Raw genomic sequence first — 15,538 nt, 5'->3', positions numbered from 1 at the left:
AGTTACAGAGCACAAGAGAGTGGAATAATCCTTACTCCATTGTCCATGTTTTGTAATTTAAATACATTTATATATGTAATTTAATTGTAATTTAAATATATTTATATATGTAATTTAAATTTTGTCTACTGCATCAAACAATACAATGGTGACTGCATTTAGATGGTGATAAAGTTCCCATATACTTATATGGCATGATCCTTGTGTAAGTTATTAACATCAAAGGCATCTACGTTGTTTTACAGTTTCTTTTCAGCTTTCATGCTTGGGTGAAGTCAATTACTAAGTAGACTGTTACAGGATTTTCACGACAAGAGTGTTGAAGCCATTAAAACATAATTAGTACTAGGTGGCATGCAGGAGTGTCATGCCTAAAGGAACATAACTTGTCACATTTAACAGGGAACTTCAGCCACCAGTATGCATGGCGTCCAGGGGCTCTGTTGTGAAGAGTAAAGTGGTGAATGCATTTGGTCTGCAACATCCTTGTGTGTGTGTGTGTGTGTGTGTGTGTGTGTGTGTGTGTGTGAATTTCTTAACCAGGACTCATTGTATAGTATGCATATTGTATTGGTACAGCAACTCTCATTAATTCCAATGGCATAATTGTCATTCATAATTTTTATGATTTTGATTTGAAATTCTATCATGTCAACTTGGTAATTCATACAGAACGTGTAAGTGTCTATTAAGATCCATAAATTCCAAGCTTTTTAGTTTTAAATGTTATCATTTTTCCATGAGTTATCTTCAACCAAGTATTCAATGGAAACAGCTTTAAGTGGTTAATTCCTGCCATTATGTTTTTATAGGATACTGTTTGATGTGTCCTCTCCTATAACATAAATCTGTTTGTTAAGGGACACTGTAACATTACTTCTCTCATAAGTGAATACATTCTGACAGTGGATTTGGCTACAGTTACCACTGGGAAATCCAACTTATAATGAAACATAATACTGAATGCTAGGCATCATATTTTATTGAAACTGTATAATAGGATTAAAGTACAATAGGGTTAGCAGTGCAATTTCAAAGCCTCCAATTTGGAAATCCTACTGCATAATTGTTCCACCTCACTTCATTACACCCAAATGACATTCTCCTTCGGTTTTATAATACCATAATAATGTCTGTTTATTTTGTCATAATTTGTATTTATTGTGAGTTGTCAGCATACAGCTATTATTAAAAATATTAGAATTTTATCGTTTTTTAATGTAACAATAAAGTTAAAGTGATTTCACACTATTATTAAATAATAAAGCTGGCAGCTTCTGCTAAAATAATCAATAATGAAATAGCTCATTTCACAGCAGTGTTTATTGAGAAATGAATGTTCATCAGAGGTTTAATTTCCTTTCCATCAACAATTTTGACGCGCTGGATTTTGGATCATAATTTTACGAGGCCCAGCAGGTTGCTTTCCTATGTTGATATACAGTGTAGTTATCTGTTGATGGGAAAAATAAAAATGAACTCATGCTGCCAACTACAAAATTGGCTGTTAGGGCCAGCTGGCATTTACTTATAACAGTTGGCAGTGGGGAATGAGAAGGGCTGAGGTGCTTCAGACCTTACTTTAATGATTCCAGTGCAGATTTGGGTGACCCTCAGTCAGCTGGTCCTACTGTTAAAGCAGTAGGACCAGCTGACTGAGGAATAAAATGTATTGCTGTTTTGTAAAGAAATCTACTATGTAGGGGCACGTGACACACAATGCTTAGAGTATATATATTGCATTGTGATTGGATGAGACTCATAATTCCAATGCATAGGGTGTCAGTAAAGGTTAATAATAATACATATTGGACCCCAGATCAAAGTAGTGCACACACTGCTTGCACCAAAAGAGATCAGTAGCAGCTGATAGAAGAAGCCACAATAGTCCTCATCAAGGGCCTTCGCCAGCCATGACAAATGACAGCAGCACTTGCCCTTGCTAGTCTGGGACAGTAAAAGATTTTGAAGGTCATTGAGGCTGTAGATATCTCAGCAGGACTTGAGAATTCATGTATACACACAACGAGGGATGAAATGTATTTTATTTAGCGGCAAAGCAACAAGAGCCTAAAACAATAATGATTAGTCTGATTTTAATCGAACTTCACCCGTGCCTCGGTGCCTCATAGCTGGCTACGGCCTCGTCATCTATGTGCTTTATTGAACATTTTGAATTTCCTCTGACATGTACCATCTCAGACTTTCCCTGTTGGTGGTGTGGGAACTACATCTATGGCCAGCAGATTTAGAATTAACTAATTTAGCTTCAGAAAATAAAATTAAACCTATTGAATAATGTTACGTTAACAAATTTAATTGCATACCGCTTTGTGGTTTCCATATATTTAAGGAAAAACCGAAAAAAATTTAAATATTTCACATTTCTAAATCTAACATGAAATACTGTACTACTGTTATGGCTTCCGTAGACTTCTGCAATATCATTTTATAGTTTCTTTGAGTACATGATTTGTTCATATAGTTTTTATGTTTTTTTTAAATGATGTCTCAATCCTAAAATTCTAGGTGATGCAAAACTTTTGCCCATAGCTGTATAGTGTTTTTACACAGAGGCTTATAATATTACATTAAAGCTAGGTGGTTGTCATAGTTAGTTGGTTGTCATTTGGTAAATAAATAAATATACATTAAACAACTAATCTTTTTCAGTGACTCAGAAACCACCACTTGCCAACGTATTTCTTATGCTTGTTTATAGGAGAGACTGTATACATTGTCGCAGTGTGGTCTCAAATTTGCTGCGTTTTCCAAAAGAGATAATTGCAGTTTGTATTTTTTTCTGATACTATAAACACCACTATAAAAATTACATTGAACATGGCTTACTTGTGGCTCAAGAATCACATTACTGCAGTAAGATATAGAAGTGTTTGCATTGCATGTCTCAACATGAAAAAGAAATGATCTAGGCAGAGAAAATAATTATAGGTTAATTTGGGGTTGGCAACAATATACAATATATTTGGTACTTATAATGTGGTTTAAGAAGAAGTAGTACTATATTACTATACTGCACACCTATTTCTTGCAGTCCTGCAGTTAAACATATAACGTTGTAGCTCTGATATTGCAGTAATAAGCCAGTGCAGTTTTAAACTGGTCGTTAATGGTTGGAGAACATTTTTACTGTAGTAAAACTACTGTTCCTTTATTGAGGACATCAGATCTCCAGTCTGTTTCTGGCAGTAAAGCCAGATAGCCAATAAAGCCTATGTCGCTTTATGAAATACTATCCCATCCAGCGACTGTGATTATTTTAAAATATAGATCAGATATCGCCTTCCTGAGGCGTGTAGCCATAACGAACTCTTCAACACTCTAAAGAAGGTTCATTGTGTGTTCAAGGTAAATTGCTTCTGGATCAGGAATTAAGCACAAACCCTATTGTTTGGGATGGATAAATGGCTCCAGCCGTCTTCAGAATAAGCAGTGACCAAGATATCAAGGAAATCAGGACAATTACACAATGCACCGTCTTTAATGTACCGACTGATGTGACGATGCTTACTGAAATAATGTCTGCCAACACAATGAAGCTGTAGATGTTGCACACATCCAGCACTGGAGCAGTTTAACCAAGGGTTTATAAAATGTGAATCTTTCATTGTGGTTACAGGAAAAAATTAGCTTCACCGCTCAGAGTCAAAGTATAAATAAAGTGAAGATAACATCAGGAAAACGAAAAGATCTGCAAAATATTGAGGGACATGGCCCAATAAAAAAGGAGAAATTGTGTGTTTTTTGGGGGTTTTTTCACCTTTTTGACCAACCCTACAGGTACAGATCTATAAGGTAAACAAAACAAATCTTAACCACCCCTGTTAGGCTACAATTGCAATCAGCATGCTTGTGTGACAAGCCCAACCAGTCTGCTATATTGTGTAGTTCAGGGGTGAAGAGACCTAACACAGAAATGTTGGAAAAGTTGGAGACAAGCCGGTAGCGCCAATGATGTTGACAGTTCTTAATGGAAACATTTTAATAGAATTTAGATGATTTAGAAATACTAACAATGTCAAAATGATGAAGAGAGTTGCATTTGGAAATGTAACCTTTTTCATAACACATAAACAAAATAAACTTAGGAATGACTGAATTAAACATAATGTATAATCAAGCACTGAAATTATTTTAAAATTATAAAACCTATTCCAGACGCGGGATTAACGCTTATTTTTATATTTTCCTCTCAGTTTAACGCACATATGTGTGGTCTTTCATCGGAAATTGTGTTCAAGGGCAGCCTCTGAAAAATATACTGCGGTTAGCTTGTAACATACTGAAGACATTCTCAAGGGTAATTTGCTGACAAATTGGAATTATAACCATGCATGTGCTGAAAAACAAAACAAGTATATAGCACAATCTGGCACAAATCAAGGGTTATACTCTCCTTATCACTTAGCTGCAGTGTCTGAACATCATGACCGATATTATAGTCAAATATTATATTTGTAGAGTGACACTGTTCAACAGGTTATTCGTATGTGCTATATAAAATCCCTAAATGTAAGTTGATCTTCTTTAGGAGAACTAAATAGGCAGGCTCATAGATGCAAACACTAAATGTGAGCAAATTGAAAAAAAAAAAAAAAGGTTTCTAATTTTCTTTCTGATTGATTGGTTGTGTTAAGCTGATAACATTTTACAGAAACATCTATAGAGCTGATATTTTCAACATGGACCAATAAACAACCTTTTAATTCCCCTTCAGATGCTGGTGTACTGCTCTTACCTGTACCACGTTACAGCAGCATTCAACACTATCATTTATGTAACACAGCAAACCCTGTCTAATCCAGCATCGATTGGGACTGGAACATTGTGCCAGATTATACAGTGTGCTGATTTACAGAGGTGCTGCAAAATCTAAAACTGTACCTAACAAAATAAAGGTATACATGACAAACTATTGCAGTACATACAGAAAAAAGTAGTGTCCAGGTATACCCTGCCATTCAAGGATGGCATTCATTGTAACGTTACTTTCTCCATTCTGCAAAGAAGGATTTCATTGTAGATGTACCATACCTGTGGGATATTTAAATAACATAGTTGAAAAGAAAAATCATGACTTGGTGCTAGACTACAGATTTATTATTAGGCAAACAAGACTTACAAATCACAGGTATTTGGACAGGACCTGAAAATGATGCTGAATTATACTTAAATGCCGGTTTCTAGATGTGCTGCATGAGACAGGTTTTACTGTATTGATCGAAAGTTTTGAGACAGTGTTGGATTTCTGTTATACTTCTTAACAGTTTTCTTTTCCTACTTGTAAATTACTGAAATGTGCCAGGTTGCGTCATCTCCATTGAGGACTGGGCATCAAGGCTCCATTTGGGATTCATAACCTCACAATATTAGTTAATACTACCTTCTGATCAAGAGATCCGTTGGCATGCTATAGGGTTTCAGTTTTTGAAGATAACGTTCCATAATTCAGCCGTTAGATGAGTGTGCTGTCTCCAAGCATGCTGTCTGCAAGCATTTCAGACCTGGACATATTGCTGATAGCTGTAATTAAATTCTTATGAATTGAGAATTAGGTCATGCTGATTGGAATTTGGGTTTGTTTTGATAAAGTCCAGCTCCTTATCTTTATTCTTTGATGCCAATCAATGTTCACTCCTCTTGGTTTCTAGGAACCTTGGGGTCTTTATGTGACCTTGACCTATACTTAGACTCCAATGTCTGCTCTGTTGTCACGAGTTTCTATCACCCCAAGAACTTTGCAAGCTTTTAGATACAAACTGATGCTGAGACTTCAATTCATCCATCCACAACTGAGTCCTACGACTCTTTTTTCTAAAAGATTAAAAAAAAAAAGTTAAAGAGAGAGACTATGATATTGGGACTTAAAGGACCACTTTATATCATTTACATTGTCACGATATTTATTTTCTGTTGCAGTGTAATGTCCTAGTATATGTTCTATATAGATCTGCAATGTAGTTTTTGCTTCATGTGTTATTTGCCATGCTTACTGTTTTCAGGGCTCCGTTGTCTTGCTGTTGCTGTAGTTTGGTTCAAGACCCAGAATTGCTGAGTACCATTCAAATGAAACTCTCTTCTTAAACATGAGTCTATTCAAGAGTTTCAGGCTATTCAGCACCCCTGCGTGATATGATCTCTGTTCAGCATCTTGAGACAATCTTTCATTTAAGGCGATATACAACACAAATATTGTTTTATCTGTAGAATGCAAACTTTAATACCAGTCACGATATTTACACGATTTTATTTCATAGAAGTAACACATTTTATTTGAAATCGGGTTGCTTTTTAAGCCCTAGAGCTAACACTGGCTGTCAGACTGCTGAATATCAACAATCCTGCACCACATAAGCACTACTTGAGAAAGCTGGCTACATGGCAGTTAAATGGAACTTGTGTTGTTTAATCAGCCCCATCTGAGTGTACTTTACTTCACAACCCTGATTAAAAGGGTCCCTTGACTTTGTACATTGTTTTTCTTTCTAACATATTTATGGAACACACTGTTGTAAATGCAGTGTTTATTTAGCTTACATTTTTTCACAAAACATCTTTTAAGAAACACTCTTAAGGGAAGCATAAATATGTCCATAGTTTCTGCTTTTATAACACGTGAACAGAACCACAGGGATAACTAACACGTAATGCCACATTATGTAATGAACCAATTGAACTGCTAAGATCAGACCTTTGCTGTCTCAAAAGTAGTAGTTTATTCCCTTTTATTTTGAACCTCTTACACATACTGTAAGCTGATACATTGCAAAATAAGCTATTGCTAGTATGATACACACACACACACACACACACACACACACACACACACACACATATATATATATATATATATATATATATATATATATATATATATATATATATATATACACACACAGAGAGAGAGAGAGAGAGAAAGAGAAAGAGAGAGAGATGAATTTGTCAAGGGTTCAGTGAGAACAGACTTGCATTACTGTATAGTAACCTTATAATTTGATACTAAATACATGATTAGCCTCCTTTATGTTATTAGCTACTTTTCAGTTTTTAGGAAAGCATAATTCATTTCACATTTAAGTATATAATTAACACTTCAATGTAATTATGATCCAAACATACCTTTAGATAATTACCCTTTTATCCATCTATTCCAACCTGTAATTAAGTTCTACTATAAGTATGTATTTATTGAACAATGCCTATTACTAAAAAATAAATAAATAAAATCTTAAATGATTTTTTCACAGTATTATATTGTGAATATTGGTGCCGAATATGGATTTTCAGTGACAAAATCAATCAGAATTGTTAACTTGCACAGCAATGTACTCAGAGTAATTTTATCTAGAACTCTGAAGAATCTGTTTAAATGTAGTAATCATAAAAGATACTGTACAGAGCTTTTCAATCAGGGAAACTGGGCAGCAATATTTTTTAAAGGCTTTATATTTCTACCATTGGATGAAGTACAAACCTTTGCTTGTCTCCACGACAAGTATTACCATTATTGTGGCTGAACAAACTTTATTTAAAAAACATGTATTTAAAAGTCACCGCAGAGTGTTTTATCAGTCCAATCTTAATTATATGTTAGATGCAAAGACAAGGTATTTATTTTGTGCCAGGGGATTACAGTTTGTTTTTGCTTATTCAAAAATCACATCATTATTCTGTGCTGTTTTATTTGTTTAGTTTTGTGTCATTTTGTGCCCTCGTCTCATCTCTCCTCACCCAATGGATTGATACAGTAGAGCAGTGTTCTCCACTTTCGCCGATAAGACATCAGTGTGAGGGCTGCCACACACCACCTTTGTGTATTGTCGGGAGCCACACATCAGGGACCGCCATTGGCCCACGGGCCTTGCAATGAAGAACACTGCAATGGAGTACAGGTAGCTAACATTTAAAAAAAAAAAAAAAAGTTTGTCAATTAGCAGTGCCTTCTTTTTTAATCACTTAGCCATGTCTTTAAGGAAACCCATTGTCATTGGGACGTGATCTGTTCTTTACCAAAATGCATATTGCTATGAAAAAAAACAAACAATATATCTCTTAGCCCCTGTCTTAATTAAACTGAACTAGACACAGAGAAACACGTTTTGGGGCAGATTTAATATTGCAGTAATAGCACAAATACTAAGCCAGAAGCTAAGCCAAAATCCTACTGACTAGCTGGTGTGTGTGTGTGTGTGTGTGTGTGTGTATCTCTCTCTCTATATATATATATATATATATATATATATATATATATATATATATATATATATATATATATATATATATCTATTCAAATTCATTTTACAAATGTAAAATGTCATGTACTTTCAGGTCGATGGTGTTCCAGCTACAGATGTTATTGATTGATTTACAAACCGAACTTGGCATATGTTTGGCCTGGGTTTATAGCATCTTATAAAAAAGTATATTCTGTCTTATGGTGCAGTATTTACAAAAGCACACACATTATTATTATTAATAATAATAATTATATTATTATTATATTATAATATTATTTACGCTGGGTTTTTTTTTTTGTTGTTTTGTTTTTTTGTTTTTTTAATTATAAACTTCACTGAATTAAATAAAAGGAAAGTTCGTGATTGGCAATATTCACTAAATGTTTATTAGAAATATAGCTGTAATCTTTTTTGCCTTTGCACAGCACTTGTGTTGACAAAAAAAAAAAAAAAGGTTTGCTATTCTCCTACTCACTGATTGTTAACAATATTATTAAGAAAGCCTTTCCCGTAGAGATGAATTGATGTGAAACTCCTGAGTTATTAAACAACACCGTTGTGGTCAGAGAGCAGTGTAATAACCAGTTTAAGAAATAAGCTCTTCTCATGCTCAGGATATCAAAAACGTAGCTCACAAAGGTGTCTGTAGACAAACTCACAACGGGATGCCAGCCAGCGCATGACTCGGCCGATTTACCCCTTTTTGGCAGCAGTGAATGATTCACTGTAAATGTACAGGTTCCCGGGGTCTATAATCACAAAAAGGTGGAGAAATTTATCAGAAGCCACTGTTCTCTTTTTTTTTTTTTTAATTCAGGCGTTCAAATTTAAATTGTACTTTTATAAGAGCCTGCCTGTCTGCCTGCCAGTCACTTTGGAGTTCGAGTAACTATATTTAGCCAGCATTCCTGGAATTACTTCACAGAAGAAGGTTCCTATCTGTAGATCTATGCAGTGTGTTAGGAGCACTCACATTTCTTTTTATATAGTAATTTTGCCCAACATACCAATACAAAGAATACCAGATACCACAGATCAGAATTTGATTTGTACACATTTAGAGCACAGCACGAAGATCCTTTACTATGTTGCTCTAAGTTTTAGGTGAAATAGGAAAATACAATATTTAAACTTTAGGTACTTTATTAAAAATATACAGTACGGGAGCAATACTTTATTACATGTCAAGAAAGAAAGAAAAATAACAAGGTTTACAAAACCCAATACCCTTGTGTAGGCCACATCTCCATGAGGCCAGCTGTTTGAGGTTCTCAGCAATCCCTAATATCCTTCTGAGCAACTGGTTCAAAAAGGAGCCATCTCCAAAATTACCCAGGGATGTCTGTTTTGAATACTGGATCATTCAGTCAGGGGTGTATAGGGGTCAAATCTGTTTTATGGGAAATCAAACCACAAAACTTTTTTTTTTTTTTTTTTTTTTTTATTGAAGTGGAATGTCTACAATAATTTGTAATATGTTGTACATAAATGCAGAAAGAAGCCAGCTATAACAGATGTGTAGTTTCATCTTCCAGTGTTTCTAAGTTCCACTGTCGGGAGACATGGTTGCATGAAAGTTCCCATAAATTTAAAGTCTTTTTTAACTCTCTCACCCTGACTCAAAGATCATTACAGATACTGTAAATGCTATTTGAATTAGTAAGTAAAGCTTCAAAGCATTCTGAACCTTTAAATTAATATTAAGTGCCAGGAAATGGTATAGTACACATGATCACAGGCTTATTTCAACAGCAAATGGGCAATTACCTGGTGCCTAGACGGGCATCAGATGTATTGAAAGATTACACCATGATGGGAAACATCCACCCAGTTTGTCTAATACCACAACAGTCAGATGACTAAGAATTCTGATGCACCAAGTACGAAATGACTATCTCATACAGTAATTACCTGCATTCTTAATAATACAAGCTCAGCCCATTAGGGATGATAATGGCTGCACCTTCTGGTTTATTTTATGTAGCTGATCATTTTCTTGGCCAGATCAGAAACCTTTATCACACTTATACAAAACACTGTGGATGGACGTGAAGTTTATCCTTTCCTTGGCACATGTACTAAGAAGCTCTGTAACAGTAGCTTTATTCCCCCCAGTGTACTTCTGAGTTCAGACTCAGATTATTGTGATTTTTGCAACACATTGGGCATGCACTTGAAATTCTTTGATCAGTCCTTTGATCAGTCTCATTATTTCCCTTGCCTGGTCAATAACCTATTTTCATTTATTGCAAGACTGGCATATTAGCATAGTCACTTCTTTCGAAACACAGGGATGTATTCAGTTAATCTAAACAGTGGAATCTGAATACGGTCACCAAACAACAGTAGCAGTGTAAGCAAGCTTAGCTAGTATTGTTAATTTTGTTGTATATATATATATATATATATATATATATTTTTTTTTAATTGAATAGTGTTGATATTAGGAAAAATATATTTAGTATTTATTATTTAGTTTTGTGTGTGTGCGTGTGTGTGTGTGTGTGTATAGCGTTGGCCTCTGTACTCCTCTGAAATTGTAAAACAATTAGAGAATAAAATGGATTAATAGCTGTTATACATCAAAATGTTTATTGTATGGTCAACAATTAGCCAAATAAATTATGCGGAACATGACTGCAATTCATTTAAATTGAAAGTAAACATTTCCATATGCTGCCTGTTTTATTTGATAATTTTACCAATATATAATATCTATAATGTACTGTACAAATATGACTATGTTTTTTTTTTTTTTTTTTTTTTTTACATTTCAATGTACCTTTTTTGTAACATTAATAGTAAACAAGGTTTAGCCATTTTTTTCAATAAGGTATCGGAATGTGAACTCTATGTCTATTTTCTCTGTACCTTTATATAAACGTTGTATATTATGGTTTTCCAATGGTAGGCACACACGTAATGACCAGCGATTGAAGCCTCCTGTGCACCATAGAGGTGTATCTAGCAATGTATGCATAATTACACTTTTTTTTAATAGAATCTCATTTGCTGCAGTAGATGTTTTAATGTGGCTTTGTTATTAGGTTATTGTATCAGATCCAGGAAAATAAAACTAAGCTAAACTCCAAAAAGTTTAGCTCATGAGGCCTAGATGTGCCCAGGTAGCATAATGCCATTGTTTTAATTGAATTATGGATGCATTATTGTACTCTGTAAAGTCTACTGCCAAACATAGTTTCTTTATTAAGACTTTTATTGCAAGTTTCCTGCTCCAACAGATATTTAAGACTTAAAAAGGCATCTGTGTAAAATATTGGTCATTAGATTCTGGAATAATACTGATATCTTGTAAGTTTACATTTCATTGTATTTATATAACACCTGTGTATTAACCTGTAACTGACTTTAATAACCGTTTAAAACAATATTAAATACAGCATCAATGCTATGTAAATAAAGTGTGACAAAAATGATTGTGTTTTAGGGTCTCAAGTGACTGTAGTCTGTCTGAAAGTTATATAGGGTTGAAAGGAAGTATAACTAGTGTGCAAAAATGAAAAAACTGAAAAGGTATTTTTCCTTTATAACCAGTTTCATAAAATGACATAATTTTTAACTACCACCTACATAGACCTATCCTACATATTTCTGTGTACTACAATTAAAGTAAGTCAGTCTGGGTATTTCAAGTGATAACGATATTGAAACTATAAATAAATTCATTGTCTTATCAATCTTCTGCAATTAATTTTCCTGCACCCTGAGGAAGTGAATAGTGTGCATGCATCTGTTTGCTCAATACTGCAGCATCAACAGCGTGTGCTGAGAGCAATAAAGGGAAGCAGACTCTGGCAATCGAGTAGTTTTTCTGATGAATTGCAATCAGAATTAAACAATTGCTTTATAGGGTTTATTATGAAAACCCCTCCATTCCTGTCGTGGGGGAGTTCAGCAATGCATTTGTGATGGAGAACCTAGAATACATTAGCTCACACCATATTTGAATAGTTTGTATTTTTTCTGTTTTGTAATTTTATTGTGCATCAATTACAAAGCTGTTTCTTTTCTATCTGCTGATAAGCCATCTGAGATAAAAAACAGTCCCTAGAAGAGAGTAATTGCCCTGTCCAGATTTAGACCTTTATCACTGCCCACAGAACAGTGCATAAACAAACCGATGCAGATGCCAGCTTCTGTTCAGCAGAGCTATTGCCTGCATGTTGCATGCCTTCTCCCTTGGAGATAAGTTCCACAAGAGAAAATACATTAAGTTTGAAGACGCTTTAATTTGAAAATGGGAGTCTCCATTCTCTTTACTCTTTTGAAAAATCATATATATGTGTGTGTGTGTGTGTGTATGTATGTATAGTGCCTATAGAAAGTTTACACTCCCTTTCAAAATTTTCACCTTTTGTTGCCTTATAGTCTGGAATTAAAATGCATTAAAATAAAATATATATATATATATATATATATATATATATATATATATATATATATATATATAATATATATATATATTATATCTTTCTCTCTGCTGGGTAGTGGATTTCAAAGCAAAGACTCAACCATGAGCATCAAGGCGCTTTCAAAAGAACTCCAGAAAAATGTTGTAGAAAGGCACAGATCAGGGGATGGGTATAAAAAAAATATCAAAGGCCTTGAATATCCCTTGGAGCACGGTCAAGACAGTTATTAAGAAGTGGAAGGTGTATGGCACCACCAAGACCCTGCCTAGATCGGTCGTCTCTCCAAAGTGGATGACCAAGCAAGAAGGAGACTGATCAGAGAGGCTACCAAGAGGCCAATGGCAACTTTACAAGAGCTACAGGCTTTTATGGCCAAGACTGGTCAAAGTGTGCATGTGACAACAATATCCCAAGCACTCCACAAATCTGGCCTGTATGGTAGGTTGGTAAGAAGGAAGCCATTACTCATGGAAGCCCAACATGAATCCCGTTTGAAGTATGCAAAAAAACATTCTCTTGCCATGTGGCATAAAGTTTTCTAATCTGACAAAACTAAAATAGAACTTTTAGGCCTAAATGCAAAGCTTTATTTTTGTCATCACCCAAAGAACACCATCCTTACTGTAAAGCATGGTGGTGGCAGCATCATGTTATGGGGATGTTTCTCTTCGGCAGGGACTGGGGCACTTGTCTGTATAGAAGGTAAAATGAATGGAGCAAAGTGCAAAGAAGTCCTTGAAGAAAACCTGCTGCCCTCTGCAAGAAAGCTGAAACTGGGACGGAAGTTCACCTTTCAGCATGACAACGACCCAAAGCACGCAGTCAAAGCTACAATGGAGTGGCTAAGGAACAAAAAGGTAAATATCCTTGAGTGGACCACTCAGAGCCCCGACCTAAATCCAATCAAAAATGTATGGCATTACTTGAAGATTGCTGTCCATCAACACTTCCCAAGCAACTTGACAGAGCTGGAACAGTTTTGTAAAAAGAATGGTCAAATATTGCCAAATCTAGGTGTGCAAAGTTGGTAGAGACCTATCCCGACCAAATATTATCTCAGGAGGGTGGAGACTTATCAAATTATGATAATTCAGTTTTATATTTCTAATGCATGAAACTCTGACACTGACACAACAAAATGTGAAAAAAAGTTCAAGGGGTGTAGACTTTCTGTAGGCACTGTATATATACACACATTAATAGTAAGGGGAGGTACAGGATGTCATGCCTAAATGCCTCAATGTGGGATATACACAAGCAATAGCTTGCATATGTGGTTTTATGCTTTGTCTGATATTTTCACTGTTACCTGCACAGAAGATGTATAGAGTGTGATGTCAAAACTGTGGACATGTTAAATTGCTAATTACCTGTAAAACAATGGAAAACAGAATACATCATAATTACAACCATATTGAGTTTTTCCTATATACTAATAATAGCTGTGACACAGAAAGTGTTAGGCTAGGATTTGCATGCTAAACAAAGATCTTCAGTTATCATCACCACAACAATGTCCTGATGTCATCTGTAGCAGTCATTACACTTGCACAATAATTGCATCCAATTTGTCTGGGTATAGAATATAAATCTGTATAACTCTATGAGGCAAATTTCTTTCTGAAGTAAAAAAAAAAAAAGTCTGCACAACTTTAACCGAAGCACCGTCGGTATTTGTGTGTCTAGCTTTCTTAATGCAATTGATTAGTTCAGCGGTTTAACCACAATATCGAGTGAGCGAGCGACCGAGTTAAACTGCAAATTGGTGTGTATGTGAAAAGGAAATACATATTTTAGTTAAAGATTTGCCCGACATCTTTCCAAGGTAGTAAATAAACCAGTCACTTGTCTTGCTATTTTCTGAACTGTCCTTGGGAGGAAGATTTGTTCATCCAAAACAGGAATAGTGGCTTCTGAAAAAATAATCTAAATGACGCTTCATACCTGGCAAATGCTCCCTTTCTCAATGTACGTATTTTTTTTTTGTTTGTTTGTTTAAGCTGTTGAGAATAATTGAAAGATATAATATTGTTTTACAGTTTGGCTATTCCATGTAACACAGAAAAGACATATCCATAATGAAATGCCTCTGCAAATACAATTGTTCAAAGTGATTCTATATTAGCCAAATGTAATAAAAGACATTGTGACCGAGACAACAGACATAATAACAGCTATTGATAGTCTGGTCACTATGTTCTGTGATGGTTTTTTTATGATCTACTCCAGAGTGCGCCAATTCAGTGTTTAACCTGCAAGGTACGAAAGGTCACTTTGCACACGCTCATTAGACACACGCAACACACAACTGGTACTGCATCAGTTACTCCATTTTAGAGAATCACCAACACCACTTCCAGGGCTGTAACCATGGAGATTATCAGTGATGATGTAAATCAAAAACACAGAGACTGCACTTAAACAGACTTTACTCATTACAGACGTTGCAATAAAAACTGGGTCAGGCTTTACTATTTTAAGGGCCACATTTTTATGAACTGTCAACAAGTACAGCGTGCAAACAGCTTAAGAAATGTTCTTCATTTTTTTTTTTTATAAATGTTTAGTTAATATATGGAAACCTATTAATAAACAATAAACTTAAAAAGGTCAGATAAAACTAGTCAACCCTCAGGGTTTTCAATATATTTAAACCCCTTTTAAAGGTGTTTTGTTCAGCAAATCAGATATGTTTCTTTTTTATATTACTGTTTTATTAAACAAATTGAACTATATATATATATATATATATATATATACAATATGTTTTACATAATTCATTAATTATAAGACAGTTGCTAACGATTAATAAAGTGTTAATATTTCACTTATAATTGTGTTGTTCAA

This window comes from Polyodon spathula, chromosome 12 (genome assembly GCF_017654505.1).
Source record: "Polyodon spathula isolate WHYD16114869_AA chromosome 12, ASM1765450v1, whole genome shotgun sequence".
NCBI classification, from domain to species: Eukaryota; Metazoa; Chordata; class Actinopteri; order Acipenseriformes; family Polyodontidae; genus Polyodon; species Polyodon spathula.
The sequence above is the reverse complement of the archived record's forward strand: the minus strand, read 5'-3'. Positions refer to the sequence as shown.